This window comes from Diadema antillarum, unplaced genomic scaffold (genome assembly GCF_040938485.1).
Source record: "Diadema antillarum isolate AM-2024a unplaced genomic scaffold, OU_Dant_1.0 scf00000028, whole genome shotgun sequence".
NCBI classification, from domain to species: domain Eukaryota; kingdom Metazoa; phylum Echinodermata; class Echinoidea; order Diadematoida; family Diadematidae; genus Diadema; species Diadema antillarum.
This window is the reverse complement of record NW_027270917.1, coordinates 3987467-3994631: the sequence shown is the minus strand read 5'-3', so window position 1 is coordinate 3994631 and position 7165 is coordinate 3987467.

The following is a 7165-nucleotide window of genomic DNA, read 5'->3' as shown; positions in this document are numbered from 1 at the left end:
CCACACATAATTGCGAAGACCAAAGTTTTCGATGATACCGCTACGCACATCTCTGGTTGCAGTGGCTGTCAGGGCAACAGCGGGACTGACTGACGACTTGAGTTTCGATCGTTATTCACCCAATTTTCCATATGCTGCTTGAAATGCTTTGGTGTCTCCAGATGCGGTCCCCCTATTTGAAAAATAAGAAAAAAAAAACCAGTAAGATTAAAATAAAGAACATTTTCTACATTGCACATAAGTGATTTTAATAATGCCTGCAGTCTCTAAGATTACTTCAACACATACAGTATGTGTTGAAGTAATCATGCCACTTAAAAGGGCCTACCCACTGTGGACGTTTCGGTAAGCATGCTCTTACTGTTTTCAAGAGAACGGTAAGAACATGCTCCACTAAATGTCGAGAGTGGATAGGCCCTTTTCAGGGCCACACACATGCTCAAAAAAGAATATGTGGTGTACCTTGAAGCCTTCTACTGCTAACGATGTGATGCATGACTCTTATAAATGCAGTTCAAGTTTAAACTCAAGTGACAGAAAAAAAAAAGGTTTTGACTCACTTCTGTAAAATGGATACTTGTCATGAAGATGCGCTCAATAGCTATAATTCAGGCCAATTATTGCAATCGGAGTAGATCATAAAGTTAGCATTTTCTGATTATAAATGGAGATCTTGCATCTTTTGCTGAAATATGAAGTTTTTTTTTTTCTGTCTGTGAGTGTCCATCAGCATCTGTGGACCCATAGCTTCTCGAGTAGTCTAGGGAAGTTTATTCTTTATTTGAAAGCTCATTATACATTTTTTCTCTTTTTTTTTGGTGATAGATTTATGATATGAAACTAGCTACCTATAATTCCCAGTGCCACAAAGTAACTGATGAACCAAATTTTTATAAATAGATTTTATGTACATGTGAATCAAACGACGACATCAACAACAACAACAACAACAAGGAACAGTGAACAATGAATGCATCAACAGGAATGGACATGGTACATTTTCATGATCACTCACTGTCAGACATAAATTTGGAATCTTCTTGTTTGTCTGACTCAGCAGTGGCCATGCCTTTGTCAGTTGTTGTCATTTTTTTTTCGTAGAAAAGAGTCTCCACCTGTAGGACTTTGATGTGGCCCATCATATCTCCATGAACCATCATTATATATTTTTTCTCTCTCTCTGTTATAAAGTTCAAATACCGTTGTTATAAGTAAGGTTATGGCCATAAATCACAATTATGGCTGACTTCACCATCAATTTTACCAGTTTTAAAGAAATGAACAGGAAGTTGTACAAATGCATGATGGTTTGGCAAATATGGCATCCATTTAAGCGCACAATGATCTGGAGGACTTGATACCAATGATGTACGTACCCTGTGCTGTCCTCTGGTTCCATATGGTTAAGACAGCCACTCACTTGGAGCACCTTAAGGAAGTACTAGTGTCTTCTCAAGCTGCACACAAATATCACATGTATGTGCTACACAGCATGATTAGAATGCCTATTGCTCCCGTCAGCTGGTGCAAATATCGGCAATGGGATGGTTCTTTGATGTCGCAGAGTTGCTGTGTGAGAGATACACGTTAATGTGGAACATAGATGTGTAATATATGAAGATATTTCTTGCATTGCAATGCTGGATAAGAGTAAACACATATCGTCGCTCGTGTGACGAGACCTTGTATCTCAAATTTTGGTGAAAATGACTTTTGGATTAATGGTCAGATAATCAGTTGGATGTGCTGCCCAAATCCTAGCTGTCTTACCCCTAGAATGAAGCCACCACAGCATGTCAAAGGAAAGTCTATCCCATTTGATATTGTGCTTTGGCTGTCATGTTTTCTTGCTCTCCTGAACATTTGACAGTTTTTAAGATTTGAGGTCTTGTCGCCCCAACGATGATATAAATGTACACAGTTGTGTGTGTGTCTGTGTCTGTGTTTTACGGAATACATGTATAGGGTTTCTTTGTATTGTTTGTGTTATTAATGCAGCAGTATGGAGTAGTGCTTGGGGGGAGGGGTACGTCCTTACAGCATAAGTTCAACAAATATATAGCAAGAAAGAGATAATTGTTATTATTTTTAAGTGCCTGCCCATGACTATGTATTTTTTTGCTGTGGAATAGTAATGCTAGTGCAGTGTTTCTGGTGCTGTTGTCGAAAATTTGGCAGTATGCAAGAACTGCCTATGCCATCATGGTGGCAGGGCATCAGTGTTACACTAATACACAGTACCGTAATCAGCGCGATAGAGAGAGTGAGATAAAAAACATATTAAATCAAAGCATTGCTTGATGTTTAGCATTCATTCACACTAATGCAACAGAATCTTCATGCATGCATAGCACTAGGATAACTTTTACCCACTTTCAGGAAATTCAGGGTACAGTACACCCATCAAAATGGAAGCTTTTCAGTTGGTACCCCAGGGTACTGAATACTGCATCATTCATTCACAGTGAGAAAAGCATAACAAAATTGCTCATTATCAGGGCATTGGCCTGCAAATTGTTATCACTAATTTGTTGAGAAAAGTTTACAGCCATGCCCCTGGAAAAAGTTGTGTCGACGTGGGACTAAGACAATAGTGAATTCTCCTCTAAGCACTCCAGTGATCAATTCCAGAAGCAATATATGTCAGAAAGCTGCAGTTTCTCCCGTATTAATTCTCATCCCCTAATATATCAAGCTTTATGTTCCTGTCTGATAAATGGTGGGGGCTTAAGAACATTTTTATTGGTTCTGAGAAAATGCTGTCTTTGTTCTTGCATCTTTTATTTATTTTGTAGCTGCACACATGATGGAAAGACAAAATACCAGCCAGAGTTGTACTGTCTTCCATTGTCTGCAATTTTTCCGGAAAGCTTAGCAGAGATTAACTAGAAAAGCACTCTGATACTCCTTTCATAAACTCAATAATTAATGCGGATAATATCCGCATCACTTGGTCGTAAAATCGGAGCGGGGGAAGAATTATCTGCTTTTTTTTTACCCTTCTATTATCCGCATAATAGCAGCATCGGGACCAGATTTGGAGTTTGTGAACGCAAACCCAAATAATGCGGATAATTGCTGGGGTGCGGTCAAAACGTCACCTGTCTTTCCCGCAGGAGGGACGTGTGCAGTCACCATGACGATTATCCGCCTTTTTCAGGACGGGCGCTCGTAGAAATAATGCGGATAATTTTCAGAGTTTGTGAACGCATTTTTATTGAAATGTCCGCATTATTCTTAGGCGGATAATTGGAGGATGAGTTTATGAAAGGGGTATGAGAGCGCAGACCTCTGCCAAGCAGGAAGCTTATTTCCACCACTACACTGATCTTGTTCTTCCATAGATATATCATACATACACACAACATCGGTGCTAAAAGTCGCCAGATTTCCAAATATAGAAGCCTTTGTTACGTCATAAGCCTTCAGCTGCATGGCGCGCCTCGCCCCAGCAGAAACTAGAGCACAGAATTACAAAATATATGGTTAAAGCTAGTGTATATATACACAGAACAAAATCATCAGTTGAATATTAAAACACATCTTTAACTCATAGCTTTGTCGGTACCGTCATATAGTACTCATTATCTGTGCAACGATCTATGCATTATTAATGAATCATTTTTTGTCGGATGAGCTTCATAAAATGCTAAAGGCACACACAAATTCTATAATTCTGTCTATTGCTATCTTTCGTTCTTTCCATAGTCTCTTTAATTTTCTGTTAATCAGAGACTCATTATTCAAGAATCCAGAATTAAACATTGACGTTAATGTGAGTTCCTTAAGAAAGAATTGGTCACGTTTTCAATCATCCTTGTCAATATTTTGTAAGAATTGGCATGCATCGTTCGTCGAAAAGCTTTATAGGCAGTATTAGTGCATTCTCATTTTCAAAAGTTATTACAGCGATCGAGTAAAAGGGAAGTTAAGTACTGGGTTGGAGGATGTCCTCGGTAAAATTCCTTATATATTTCAAATGAAAAGATAAGTGATTAGCGACATCAATTTTTTATTTTTCTTAAGTTTGAGTAAAATTAGTTAAGAAGCACAAGACATTGCAAAGAATGAATTGAACAACTGAATTTTATCTTATAGTGCAGGTTAAAAACATGAGATTTCCTCACCAATAAAGGTCTGAAAGGGAGCATGCATAATCTACTTTATGAATCAAAATATTGTCACTTATGAATCAAAATATTGTCAGTTCGACATTTGCATGAAAACTAGATCTTTGTGAAAGGCTACATTTTTTAAATCCCCGCCAAACGAAGCTCGCGAAGGGAAGATTATGAAACTTGCAGGGTACAACTTAGTCCAGATTCTGGACGTTTTTTTTTTTATCATTACGCATCCACGCGCGCTCCACAGCTTATCGCGCTATCCCCTGTAACCGCTCGATATCGATGAGGGCGCCAACAAACCTGTCCGAAAAAAAAACGTCCAGAATGGTTTGACAGTGCGTAGGGTCAAAAGTTTATACACTGTATTAGGTATGCTGACGTAATGCCCTATCTCTCGCAAGCTCATTGCGTATGCATGAAAACTAAGGGATCGATCACAGAAAAGAGTTCTGTGGGATCGATCGATCTGCAGCCAGCTGTGTGCATTGCACCGTGAATACAGTGCGATCTGCGACAGTACTAATTATGTGCACGAGATGCCTGCATTTTTGCACAACACACATTATCACAATCAAAGAGCCAACTCTTTGATCACAATGCAATGCGAAACTCAGTACTTCAGTGATCCGTACCATGCATTGTTGCACAGCTGATTCGTGCAACGTTTTTGACTGGCTGAAAGTTATGGTTGCAGTCATCTAGGACCTACTTTCACGTTGTGTTTTGGACTTTGTTGTGCCCAGATTCGATGATGACTTGAATATCATTCTTGAGATTGGAAATGGCTAGCTACAAATCGCCAGCTCGCCGATGTATGATTTGTGATGTGCCACTTCTAACGTCCAAACACTACATAAAACTGCAAAGAACTCTGTGAAGGTCGTGAGATGTGGACTTCAAGAAAAGTTGGAAGATTTGTTTGGCGATGTTATTGTTGGTAAAGGGGATCAATGTGTTTTTTTTTGTTTTTTTTTTGTTTATTTTTTTGGGGGGGGGGATTGTGCCAATCATGTTCATTAAAGGAAATAATTTTGTCATTAATTATTCTTCATTAATAATATTGTATGATGAAATAAAAGAAATAAAAGAAATTCTTTAATTGACATAGGCACTTGTATGCACCTGTTTTCAATATTATCTGGCCCACTAAGTAACAATGTAATTTTGGAATGTAAGCTCAGGGCTGTGAGATGTGGGCTCTATGAACCGTACTTAGCTATGGTATACAAGATATCACGCATATTCAGGGGTGGAGAAGGTGAAGGGGATACATTACACAATTTGTAGTGCAAAGTTTTGAAGTACATGTAAGGAACCAGAAAATGCCTTTTTTTGTTTGTTCTTTTCCCCAAATGTTAGTAGAGAGCAGTCTAAATTTAAAGAATTACGCTAAGTTTGTAAAACTTTTATCATTTTATTACCACTTCATGTAGGGCCTACTTGGCAGTTAGACCGAAACTATTTGCTTTGATAATTTCTGTAACAGAGACAATCAGACCAATATCCCTGTTGTCAGAATACCCCGTCACTCAGTCTTTTGTTTGTTAGTCTTCATGATAATAAAGCTAAATTTAGTAAAGCAAGATGAAGAGGCTTAAGGGCATTTTTGCTACAGAGGGGTCTCTGCAATTACAGAAGTGAACAGTTTGGTTGAACTGCCCTTCTGCATATGCATATATTATATATATATATATATATATATATATATATATATATCCAATCATATCTTCCTTTTTTTTTTTTTGCAAACCATACCTGTATTTGCTCAAAATAGTAGCTCCATGTATATATACATTATTAGATAAGTAGGCCTATTCATATCAAAAGACTGTATGACAGAGCAACTTGTTTGTTTCTAATTCACAAACATTTAAGGGGGATATCAGCATGAAATTATGCTTGGGAAATGTGTGGGCCATGCACACAACACACACAAACGCATACACGCATGTGCACACACACACACACACACACACACACACACACACACTCACATGTTAGCAATTTGATTAAACCCCTATTACAATTCACATCCAAATTAAAACATTGTACATATACTTTGTACATACAGCTGTAATTACAGGTTCCATGACATTTGCTCCTGCGACAATTGCTCCCATGAAATATTTGTACACTAAGCCAAACATAAATTGTAGCCACAGACATAACCCTGTCCATAATCCTCATCCTCACGTCAAACTAAACTTAAAACCCTATCACAACTCTAACCCTAACCCTAAGTCTTTGGAGAATATAAGACCGAAACAATTGTCGCAGGAGCAAATGTCGTGTCACCGTAATTACAATGTAGAAGACTTTACTTTTTTTCCACGTTTATGGCGGCTGATTATTGGTAAATAAGTTAAGATTTTTTTTTTCAGTGTTGAGGCGTGGTCAGGAAATACGTCAATTTATCACTGTTGTACTCTGAAATGTACAATGTACAGTGTACATGTACATTGTACATGTGCAATATATGTTCTGTTAAATACTCTGTGTAGTCTTCATCATTTCATGTCCAGTAAGAGCAGACAGCAAAGTGAAAACAAATGGACTACAAGTAGTGTAATTTGAACATATAATTTGTACATTTTTTAATCACATTACTTCTTAAGCCTTCATTATAAAAATTTGGCCATGATGGTAAAACTGTTAATGTTGTACCAACTACCAAGGAAGTTTCAAAGCTAGCATCCCACTCCCAACTGCCAATAATGAGTTCAAAAAGTTGTCACTCTGGGAAGGATGTTCAAAATAATTCCTCAGGTGTATAAGTGCCTTTAAAGTTGGATATTCTGTGCCACCAAGTACTCATAAGGAACTGAAATTAAATGTTCTATAGTTTCTCCATGCTCTTGAAATTCCTTCATTATACACTTTCATTTGTATATGTACATGTACAAGTACTGTAATATACAATACATTTACTGTATATTCATGATAGTTCATGATCATTGTTCAATAACAGTGCATTATTTCAAACAAAATACATTGTAAACTGTTTGACTCTGAATTTTGATGTCAGAGAAATAATATGATAT